This window comes from Ictalurus furcatus, chromosome 13 (assembly GCF_023375685.1).
Source record: "Ictalurus furcatus strain D&B chromosome 13, Billie_1.0, whole genome shotgun sequence".
Lineage (NCBI taxonomy): Eukaryota > Metazoa > Chordata > Actinopteri > Siluriformes > Ictaluridae > Ictalurus > Ictalurus furcatus.
In genome coordinates this window covers 23,543,163-23,556,338 of record NC_071267.1, presented here as the reverse complement: position 1 = coordinate 23,556,338, position 13,176 = coordinate 23,543,163, and positions in this window count along the sequence as shown.

The window sequence follows — 13,176 nt, the reverse complement described above, 5'->3', positions numbered from 1 at the left end:
AAATACTCATTAACAAACAAATACCATAAAACCAGGAGCTAAATCACTTGCTAGCAGTCATACTGCGCTTAAGTTTTTTTTTTTTTTGTCAACTTCTACTCTTCATTCATAATCAGTATTCATGGTAAAACTAAATGAATTTACAAAATTGTAAAAAAATAAAAATAAATAATAAAATAAATAATAATAATAAAAAATATTATTATTAATATTTCAAGAAGTAAGAGGGTACATCGGTGTGGTAATGAGTTCCAGCGGCTGAAGTTGCGTTCAGGGGGTGGGGTGTTAACCAGAGGTGAGGGGGCACAGTTACCTAGGTGACCAGACCTGGCCCCCTGGGGTCACCTTGTAGCGCCGACGCTGCCTAAAGTGCCTATTACCTACCTTAAATTCTATTCTTAATTGCTATCACGAGACCTTGTAGACACAATCTAACAGTTCCTCATGAAAAGGCTCACATTTATTACTTACTGTAACAAACACATTACAGCTTCTCAGGAAGAGAAAAACAAGACAATACACAGGCTCGATTTCTACACACACAGACACACAACCTTCTGCCAGATATTTTTTTTTCTTTCTTTCAGTTTCTGGTAAAACAAAAGGTGTTTTGTTTTTTGTTTTTTTAAATTGTATGTCTGTTGCAATATCAAGGTCACACGGCATGATTAATGTGAAGCAGCACCCGTACTGAGCAGTCTGGTGTTTGTTTTTATGTCTGTGCTCGTCTTCATCAGTGGTGTAGTCCTAAAAAAAAATGGTTTACTATTACCCAGTCCCCCCCAACAGCGGACAAAAAATGTCAAAATTCAGTGTGTTGTTTAGTCTAACTAGATATCCTTACACTGCCTAAGACAACACACCATCCATTAATGTCTTAAAAAGCATTCATGATACAATTTGTCATCTTTTTCATCTCTGTCAGTGCTTGAAACTGGTACATACTGTAAATAGGTGCCAGTACTCCCCTTGTTTGCATGTTGGGAATATATATTTACTGTATACTTCATATATTGTATGTATTACAGTACATCACAATATGGCACAAAGCATCATATCCTTTTCACATATTACATCGAGCTCAATACAAATTCTGCAATAGTGTTATTGTTTAAATTTAATAAAAGTGCAAATTCTATTAACTGACCACCGATTAAAGGGAAAATCAAAAGTCAGTCATTTCGATGCAGATTTTCAATATCTATTTGTAACTTTTCCAAAACAGAATCTCAGTGTGAATACGCACATGAATGTTAATCAGCTGTGGAAGATGATAAGTCCATAAAGGAAATGTGGTGAAAAATACCTTAATTTAAATGTATAGTAAAATGAATGAAGGGCATTACAGAATTACAGCTGTAATGGGGATCCAGAGAAATCTCTTTGCTAAAAATGGCCATAAGAGGATTCTAACTTGTAAGCCTTCCAAGAGGAGGACTACACCATGGAAGTGCTTTTTTGAATCGCCTGTCATGTAATGCTTTTTGTAACGCCAGTACTAATAGTTGCGATAGATATATGAATAAATTGCGATGCCTCACAATATCGTAAACGGATGGTGATTAAAGCAGGGCAAGAAAAAGTGTGAACCTGAGAGTTCAGTGTCAATCTCTCTCGAGCAGGGACAGAAGAGAGTAGAATCATTCCTGGGATTATGTACCGGTCAGCACTGAGTACACTTCAAGCCCAGTTAAAGCACTTTTATTCATTTTACCTGACAGCTTCAGTCGACGACGACGGCAGTGACGGCGGTTGTCAGGGACGGACAAGGGTGAAATTCAAATAAAAACATGCGATACAGTTAAAGGGGGAGCTAACACAAGAGTAGATTAGGGACTTCTGAAGCAGCAAAACAAGTGGGTGTACCGAGGGTATATCGATCCTTAGAAGTCGTTTTACACAAACAGCTCTGGGGAAAAAGTATTCATGTCTTTTTTCTTGACAGAGAGATAAAAGAGCCATGCTAGTCAATTTACACCAGCCAGCCCTGGAATAAAGGAAGGTGTTAAATATTTCTGTTTCTGCATGATTGACAGCTCCATATTACATTTTACATTTATTCACTTAGCAGACGCTTTTATCCAACGCGACTTACAAATGAGAAAGATACAAGCAAAGCGATATCAAGCAGAGAACATATAAGAGAACCATATACTGTACTGTAAGCAACCTAATATTATATAGTGTATGTGTGGTTTAGTTTTGGTGTAGATGGTGTAGGTTTATATCAACGTTGGTGGGGAACTTATAATTGAGAATAATAATTGGTCTATGTTAAACAGATGAGAGATGACAAAGAAGATATTTTTGGTTACAGGTGTAACGCAACAGCATGGCATGAAAGCTGACTCTGGCCCTGGCCCTAAACCCTGTTTTTAATCCAGACTAAGTTGACAGTTTGGAGTAGCTGACAGTGTCCTACACTCTTACATGTACTCAGTTAACCTTAGTCATCTAATGTTGTCAGGTCACAAACACCCACTATGTAAAGGAAGCTGCATGAATGCTGCCTTTGAATTCATGTCATATATTGTAGAAGTGGTGGGTGCAAGAGCAGATTTTATTGAAGTAAAACGCAGCCAGATAACCAAACCAGTTAAAAACAAGAACAGAGAACACTAGGCAAAAGCATTCATATGATAAACGGGAATGTGGAGCACACGACAACACACAAATATGACAACAACAGAAGCTTGACAACCAGCAGCTGAAACACAGGAACGTATTACTGTATATCGGTGCTAATCAGTGTGAAACGAGACACAGGTGCAAGTGATAGAAAACATGTGACATGGGTAATATAGGTCAGCGCCCCTTTTTATGCTATCATGGCAATTTATTTCATAGTACTTATACTATAATATCATATATAACATAATAATATCAGTTAACAACCAACAGTAGGTTTAAAAGTGAAACCACTATGTGATGAAGATCTGTAATTATAGAATCTATCATTTCACTCCACTCTGAAACTACACACACATCTCTGCCCAAACCTACAACTATGGATGTAGGTGTTTAGTCAATATATGTTATAAAATCAATGATGTCAGTTTCATGCCAAAAATTTGTATTAATTCACAAATGATTTAGGCCCAAGGCGCTGTGCTGAATATATTATAATATTTATAATGAATATAATATTTACATAGGGTGTGTGTTTTGGGTTTTCACTTATATATATATATAAGAGAGGGGGGTGGGGGACTTCTGCAAAAATCCATCCATCTATCCATTTTCCATACCACTTATCCTACACAGGGTTGTGGTGGATCTTGGAGCCTATCCCAGGGAACATGGGGGACGAAGCCGGGGACACACTGGACAGGATGCCATCCCATCACAGGGCACAATCACACACACATTCACACACTACAGACAATTTAGACATGCCAGTCAGCTTACAGCGCATGTCATTGAACTGGAGGATGAAACAGGAGTACCTGGAGGAAGCCCCAAAAGCAGGGGATGACATGCAAACTCCGGACATGCTACTCACTAAGCCATCATGCCCCCCGCTGCAAAAATGACATATCTAATTAAAAATTTAACTTGACATCTGCACTAGACGGAACGTATGTATGAGTCCAAACTCACACACTATTATTCACTTATAATGGAAGTCTGAGAGAAGTTTAAAAAAATATTCTGCTGAAAGTTGAAGTTTCCTGGTTTCTATGTATAGTCAGATCCACACAATTGTGCTGATATCAAACATGTAATATTGGATCATTTTCCTCAATAAATAAATGAGCAAGCATACTATTTTTGTCTCATTTGTTTAATCGGGTTCTCTTCATCTACTTTTAGGACCTGTGTGAAAATCTGATGATGTTTTAGGTCGTATTTATGCTGAAATGCAGAAAATTCTAACTTCCCAGCACCACTGTACTGTATATAGTCTATGTAGTGTTTAAGACTGATGTACTAGGCAGAAGAGAAGAGAGAGATTCACCTCTACTCTTTCTCAGGTGATGTAGTTTAATCATGTTGTGAATCTCAATCATCCTTGTTTGTGTAATTAACTTCATAAACAGCCCAGGGGGTCACAACCACAAATTAATAGAGGTGTATCGTGTGTATTTTTGATCATCCCAGTATGGCTGCTGAATGCTAATCAGGACAAAATGTACAACATTTTATTCATTTTTTCTGACAGCCGGGCTGAACATGACCTTCACGTGACCTGTCACACAGGACATGACAAATTTAACAACTCTGTTTTTATAATGAGAAAATAATTAGACCTGTGCTTTTCACATTAGACGCAGCACTAGCTTTATGGCCGCTTAGTGTCCTTTAGTAGAAAGACATTGTTATTTTCATATCTTTAGTACATAGTTATGTTATGATAGATTTGAACATATAATCAAGATGCAATAACGTGTTAAATGTTAGAGCCATTAGAGCCAAAACACTGTTCCCTTCGGAACAAAAAAAAAAATTACCATATAAACAGCCAAAGGGAAGAATATTAGAGGAGCTAACAGATTTGATTTTTTTTAAAATACAGTAATTAAAAGTACCCACAATAAAAGATGATTATATAAATTCAGCCTCATAGACCAAGTACAAACACCAATGACCACAAAATCCTGAGCTGCAGTGGCAATGGATCACAAAAACCATCATAAAATGATAAAACAATTAAATTTTTATGTCATTTTCCCATCTGAATGGCAACGCTAGAAACTGTTACACTATATTAATGTTTGTTGGATTAATGCCCAAAGCACTAACACCTCAATAAAACACAAAATGGAGTGTATTTTCACATGACGGTACAGCACACCCAGGAGCCATCTACTCGCACAGGCTGTGCTGTATATTACTGACGCTTCAGAGACCAACACTGAATGTATGAAGCTGGAGAACAGGCAACGCTACATAGTATCTTAATTAATTGTAGCTTAAATGAGGCAAGATAAACAACATAACAGCTCAAACTTTAATTACTTATAGTAATGTCAGGCCTTTCATTACCCAAGTTTGTCATAGCAGGTTAGAACATGTTCTGACTGACTCTCTTAGCACTGTTCAAACCAACATGGGCCAATAAAGCTATGCTACATATATATATATATATATGTGTGTGTGTGTGTGTGTGTGTGTATGCAAAAAAAGAACTCTAAAGGAAAAAAAAAATAGTAGCAAGACAGGAAAACAGGCCACATAAGAAGACAGTAAAGGGACAGACAGCGGCCAGCAATTTGGATAAAATGCCATTTATTTCGATAAGCTTGTGTTTAGAAGTAGAGTACTGAATTTAAAGAAAATGTCTGAAATCTGAAACTCTCTAGTGGGACAATACCTCTAGAAACCATTACATTGCTCTGGGCTCAGCTGGGAATTTCTTTAAATCCCACAGGCGATTATCATTTTTGAACGTTTGTGATATTTTTGATCTTCTGAACGTTTCGGTTGTTCTGGGGAACAAAAACCTTCACAGGACCTCCAAAACACATCATAAATATCGCACAGGCTCCAAACCGGACCTAGACAGAAAAATGACATGAAGGTCAGAAAGCTATCGCAGTAGTGCACGGGATTATTCATCATCGACTGCTGACCTTATCAGTGCATCTAATCATCACTTTTGCAATTCATAACTATGCAAATGGTGACAGTGAGTCAGCTAAGGGCCATCACTGTCAGTGTGATCAGGCACTGAGTGTTGGTGTGTGAATGAGAGAGCATGATATAGTGTGTTATTTCCAAATCTCACAGGACGCTACTGTGGCTTTCTTTTAGCTCTCGGACTAATTCAGAAGCCCACTTAGGCTCTAGTGACGTGTAAATGTATTGAAATCAGACAGCCTTTAATAAATCTCGTGACTGTTGACTGACCAAGTGTTAATTAATAATCATAAATGTTTGACAGAAATTTGTTTCGATAATTATACTACAGAGACACTGTGCATGTATTTCAGTCGATACTCCTGTAACACCAGTACTGATCTGTGCTTTAAATGAACAGTTGATTGAATCCTATTCAGTTATTAGAGTAATAACTAATACTAACTAAGTTATTCACACACACACACACACACACACACACACACACACACCTACGCCACAATTGTCACTGTCTATTGTCCATAAACTCCGGATAAAACCGAAAACAACAGCGTTCTCCAACAAAATCAAATGTGACAGGTATTTCATCATTATTTTAAAATGATTTTAAAAACCACAACACATGAGCTTTGCCTGAGTTTTGCCCTCTAAGTATTCAATATATGGTTGTTGCAGTTTATATTATATCTAATGGTACTATTAAAGGGCGTATTTAGAAGTTTAATAAAAGGTCAGTTCATTTATTAATCCAACTTTCAGACTTTACGTAATGGTCACGAGTGAAGCGGTTTAGAATTGAACCACAAATCTTGCTTTGGATGATTTATACTATACATGCAGTTTGAAAACTGGAGGCCATTAGTTTCCCTTGGTTCTTAGCTTCATTGGCTTTGTTGCTCCATTACAAAAACTAAAGAAGCCAAACATGTCTTGGATGGTTAAGTACATTTGGGAAAAGATAGACATGTATTTCTTGTTCAATTTGGCTACTTTAATTCGACATGGTCTCCACGTGGGATTCCTTCTGAGCCTGAGTTCACTGATTCCCACTGCTTGTCCATAATTATAATCAAAAGCACATGTGTAGTTATTATATTGAACCTACCTTGTAATAGCAAGTCAAGGCCACCACTTATTCAAGGGGCTTCATCACTTCTACTAAATGGTGGGACATTTCTTGCCATTAAAGCCCTGTGTGATTCACACCAATGACATCATGAGACAGACATCACAGTAAAGTCTGGAGATATAAATTGGTGTGAAACACACACACACACACACACACACACACACACACACACACACACACACACAGCAGGACAAAGCAGATGGTTGTGACAACCTGGGAAAACCCTTCATATGGCTATTATATAGTTCACATATACTGTAGTTTTAAAAACAACATGTTTCCCTGAACTTGCGCATTTCTCAACCAGAACTAAAGTTATATATTTAGCATTGTAAATTTCCCGAAAAGTGAAAATGGAGAAAATAACGTTAAAAGATTTCATTCTGCTCCCGACGATGTCTGTGGCCAGGAGAGAGAGAGAGAGCAAAATTGGCTGTGCTCTGGGAGAAAGCGAGGGATGATATATACTCTCTCCTGTCAATCACAGTGATACTAGCCAATCATGGGCATCTGTGAGCTCATGTATGCGGAAGGTGGCAGATAGTGCTTTCATTTATATTCACATTTGTGGCATTCGGCAGACGCCCTTATCCAGAGCGACTTAGATTTATATATCTGAGCAGTTGAAGGTTAAGGGCCTCGCTCAAGGGCGCAACAGTGGCAGCTTAGTAGCGCTGGGGTTTTTAAACTCACGTCCTTCCGAGCAGCTGCCCAACGTCTTAACCACTGCGCTACCACTACACATTTAGTCTGACCGTGTTACGCTGTCCCCCTGATGTTGCATGAGTAGCAGTTCGAAAAGGTGCACTCAGCTGGCTCCACATATCTTGAAGAAAGTGATAGCCTTCACCCTCGCTAGGTAGCTGTTGCATTACTGGGGAGATCTGACTGGAGGTGTGTGTGTGTGTTTTCTTAATGTGCCCATGGTTACATTTATAACCTAGTCGACTTATGTAAAATCATCCTCACAGGCAAACTGTAACGAATGAAAAATTTACAATAACTTGCCTAAGTGAGTTCTCTCTAGACTATCGGCATCATTCACGTCAGTCTCATTACCTGAGGTAAAAGTCGCACAAACCCGAGAAAGGTGGAATCATTTTAAGACTGGAGAACTCATTATAAGTTGCATTTTCAGGTGAATTTGTGGAAACCAGTTGAGCTATTTCAATCGCTTTTGTTCGATTTGTTCATCGCAAACAGCTGAAAGTCTGTACATTTTGACAATAAGCCTGATTTGCAATGGGGGTTGAAGACATTTGATTGCAACTGTATGCTTGTTTCACTACAGCACATATAGTAGTTATCCAAGAATTTAATCAAAGCATGACGTTCACTGTGTGAAGAAATCACACTCGACTGCCGTGTTTTTTTTTTTACCAGTCTGTCTGCTTTCCAGTGACATCTGACTTCACTACATAAATCATTTACTTTTTATAAACCATTATCAGCCAGCTATTTCCTTCAGTGCGTCTCAGCTGTGCTAACAACACTATTATCCTGATTACACTAGCTGGAGTGGCTACTGTTTGCGCTGTCAAATAACCAGGTTTTTAGAGCTGATTCATTTCTCCTTTCCCACACTGCAGCAATCTGAGACCTGGAAGCAATTTATCACTACTGAAAGCTCAGGCAGTGAAGCAGATGCTTCGGCTTATATGGCCTTTAAATTCGTGGGAGCAAATTAATCGACAATGTTGCTAAATTGCACATCACGCTCGGAGGGACCTCTCGTTCTGTGGCTCGTCGTTCAGCCATGCATGTGAAGTGGAAAAGTATGCAAATGGCCATAAATCATTCTGCGTAGAGAGACAGCCGCTATTCACGCTCTGTTATCTCATAGACCTGGAGGCTTGCCACCGACTTGTGTGATGAAGACATTCTGACCTTGACAGATGTGTAGTAGTTTTAGTATTTATAAACACTTGTAGTATTCTAGAAAATGCATTTCTCTTCAGAAATATTATTGCATACAGGGTTGTAGTTGTCACACACACACACACACACACACACACACACACTACTGTTTGTCCCAATGGCATGTTATTCCTCAGCAGCTAGTTATAAAATGATCTGAACACCTCAGAGGAAAACGAAGTCCGGATTTTAGAAGGAAATGCTGCGCATCATCAATGTCCTGGTTTGAGTTAATCGAAGGAGGAAAGATTTACTTTGTAAGCCATTACTAGAGATATATTTCAGTTTAGCCAGTATTTGATAAATTCATATTTGTGTGCATGTGTTTATTACAGCTCAAACTTACATCATTACGTCCTAAATGAGGTTTGAAAAAGCCCCTTGCCTCCTTTTGCCTTCTGAGTATTCAACATGAGGATGCAGGCTTTTATGCTTGTGTGCTATTATGCAGTCCCCAAGTCCCCTTTAAATCAAAATGGAAGTTTTGTGGATTTTAGTATGAATATGTTAGCATTAAAGGGAACCCCGACTATGAAGACTTGCATGGCTTATTAGATTAACGCTGACATCCGCAATATAAATCCGCTATACAAAAACACTCTAGATGTCAGGTTTAAAAAAAAAAAATCCTTGCACTCGTAGACTGGCATTGCGATTGACATCGCAATGCATTCTGGGTAGTGACATCAAATGGTTGCAACGCTCATTGATTCTCCAGCGATCTCCAGTCTTTAGCTTTTTCAATTTGAACCCAAGTGTAACATAAGCGAAATTCGTATTTAGAAGATAAAAATTTACAGTCTCTTTCTACCACCAATATGAATCAACAGGTTTCATGACATCATCCGGCACTTCAGCTTCTCACCAGATCTTCGGTCCAATCAAATGTTCTCTACAATCTGAAGTGTCCCGCAACCCAACGTTATAAAAACCGAAGCTGCTGAGGAATCATATCAGCAAGGATAGTCTTTTGGTGTTTGAACGCGTGCGTTTTATTCCGTGGTACTAACTATCAGGTACAGCTTAACCCGGGCTTTGAGGTAAGCTGAACGCTACTGGCTATTTAAAAAGGGGGAGGAGTGACTCTTCCACTGTTTCAGGGGAAATTACATCATCACACTGAGTAACGATGCACATTTCAGGGCACTTAATGGGAACTTAAATGAAGTTCTGAGATGGAAGGCTGTCCAAACATTTGCACATGCCACAATATTTAAAAAGAAAAAAAAAAAAAAATTCATCAAATATTAAGCAGCTGTGCTTTAACATTTGGAGAAAATGTATGAATGTGAAAATGTTTTACATTTAAAAAAAAATTCGTAGGGTATTAATGTATTAATGGACTTCCATTAATGTATTCCATTATGTATTATTCCATTATTCCATTAATGTATTAATGGACTAGAAGATGGACTTCCATCCATCTTCTATACCACTTATCCTTTTCAGGGTCAAGGGAAACCTGGAGCCTATCCCAGGGAGCATCGGACACAAGGCGGGGTACCCCCTGGATAGGGTGCCAGTCCATCGCAGGGCACAATCACATACACACTCACACACCTATTCATACACTACGGACACTTTAGACACGCCAATCAGCCTACCTGGACTGGGGGAGGAAACCGGAGTACCCGGAGGAAACCCCCGCAGCACGGGGAGAACAGGCAAACTCCGCACACACAGGGCCCCGGTGGGACTTGAACCCCGGACCCTGGAGGTGTGAGGCGAATTTGATTTACAAACGCACTTTATAAACAAGATGCTGTTTGCTTCCCTTACTTCTTAGCTACATTAGCTTCATCGCTCCAGTACTAACTCTAACTTACAAATTTCACTAAGAATTGAAATTTAAACCCCAAAATTGTTTTGGCTGATCTATTGCGGTAGGTGTTTTATTTATTTATTTTTCCGTTTGGCGAGGCTATTACTTTAATCCACACACAACCTCCACAAGAGATTTCTTTCCTGTAGAGTTAACAGAAAACAATATAGCTACTGCACCTCTGTGAAGCATCAGGAGCAGGTGGAGGAACCTGGCCTCTCTCTGCCATTACACAGTGTAATACAACCACAGGAACAGCACATGCTAATTTACACAGGCTAATTATCCTCTCCAGTGTGCAATCATTACAGTGGAAATCAGGCTGTTTGTGCCAGAAAGCATTCTCTTGTATATTACTCTTCGCTCTCTCTCTCTCTCTCTCTCTCTCTCTCTCTCTAAATGTGTGATGAGACTCAATGTCGTTTCCGAAACCGCAAAAGAAATTAAAACATTACACAAGCACAGACAATTTTTTATTTTTAAATCTTTTTTTAATACATGCAAAAAGCTAAAGTACTGAGAGAGTCGTGGGTTTGTGATGACGGTGCGCATACAGCCTTTATACAGGGTTATAGAAATTAATAACAGATTTTAAAAGGAAGATGGAGAGATAGAAAAAGAGAAAAAGTGATAGAGGGGGTTACAACGGATAGACATGGTGCGATATATTACAGGGAGGGAACAAGAAAGAGGGGCAGACATACGAGATACAATGATGGAGAGGTAAAGAATAGAAAGAGAGAGAGAGAGAGAGAGTGAGAGAGAGAGAGAGAGAGAGAGGAAGCGAAGGTCAGAGCCAAGGAAGTTGAAATAAAGGTGGGGAGAAAAAGGATGGATGAATCCAGATGGAGTGATGAAGAGTAAGGGAGAGGGAATGAGGGAAAATGACAGACAAAGGGAGGTGTAGAAGATGAGGTGCAAGGATGGTGAGATAGAGCGAAGGACAAAAAGTGAGATAAAAGTAGGAGAGAAGGAAGAGAGAGAGACTGAAAGATGAGGGGAAAGGTACGAAGAACAAGATGAATGGAGCAATGAAGAGAAAAAGAGGGGAGGGGAGAACATGAGTAAGAGAGTAAAGAGAATGTAACAGATACAGAGAAGAGAAGAAAGATCAAAAGCAGCTGGAGGGAGGAAAGAGAGGAAGAAACAGATAGGGAAGGAGTGGGATGAGCAGAGATAAAGATAGATGCTGAAAGAAGACGCTTGAAAGATTGAGATAGAGTGGAATTTATAAAGGAACAGAGAGACACTGAGGATGACAGCCAGATGGAGAGACAGCAGGAAAGAGGAGGAGACAGAAGAAGAGAGAGAAAGAGATGCATCTCAGATGAAAGACTCAACCCTGCGTCTTCCCTGCCGATGACTTTCACGATAAGACCTGAAGATAATCCGCTGACTGCAGCGACCTCACCGCAAACACTGACGTTAAGCTGTGATCATCCTAGACTTATCATAATATTAGAAAAGCCACCTATGATAAGATGTCAAACAGATCTGTGAGCTTATAAACAGAGGCAGATTCCACTACACCTCCGAAAGACCTCGTACATCACATACACATACCATAAAATACTGCGACTCCAGGATCACACAGAAACACGCGAGCTCTACAGTGTGGACACAAACAGTCTAGAACACATGTACGAAAATAGTGTTTGCACCATATTTCTGTCTCTGACAGGCGGCTACATGTAGCACAGCATCATCTCAGACCTGTGGATCAGAGTGTTTCGACTGCAAACACATTTCAGCTCAGTGCGAAAGCTGCTCTTTTCAAGCCTTATTTAGTTTCATCACGGACAAGCACTGTGTCTAATTTGGAGTCCCATCTAAAAGCCAAGCAACCTTAAAGCCCAGCTGGAGGAAAACGCCAAATACGGATGAGAGAATTTCCTGAGCGGCTGGGACGGTGCCAATCTCGGAGACCTCACGTCAAGGAATAGTGCAAGATTTATTACTAAATATAATTATCGGAGACGTCGGTTGCTCTGCGCTTTCCTTTCGGGTTCATACTCCCAGAAAGGACTGACAGAATGGCATTCATGGGAATTTAACACATAGACACAGAAATGAGCAAAACGCGTTGTGGTTAAAAATAGCAAATGCATTCAATGATCCTGATACAAACTGGTTGCATCAAACAAAGGTTGAGAATGAGCTGGAGACGATGAGCTTCACTGGTTCCTTAGAAGCGAATCTGGAGCTTTAATTAAAAGCCTGATCCACCCTGTGAACCTTAAATTCAGTCACAGACTTTATCTGTAATAAGAATGTGACAATAGCGGAGTTGATTTTGAATATTGGAATGAAATCTGAGTACGTATTCAGCCCGAATGAACGGACGGGAACTGAATTGGAGTTGCTTTTATGACCAGAAGGAAATTCGGAGAACTTTACAGCAGCAATGGAGTTAAAATCCATATCGTGGATATAATTCAGATGTTTTGCTCAGGTCTGATCTTTCTGTCGTTACATGACCCTGATATTATGTGCACAGGAGTCATTCCTTAAATAAACCGCATGGGAACACTTTCTAAACCGGTACCGTCGTCTGAACAATCCATGTGACATCAACAACAACAACAACAAGAAGAAAACAATTACTTCAGTAGCAATAAAGTGCATAAACATACAGCACATGCCTTTATCACAGAGACAATTTGCTCTGCAGCTTGAAAAAAAAGGCCTATTTGGTTGCCTGTTACAGACCCTTCTTCCAATCCATTCT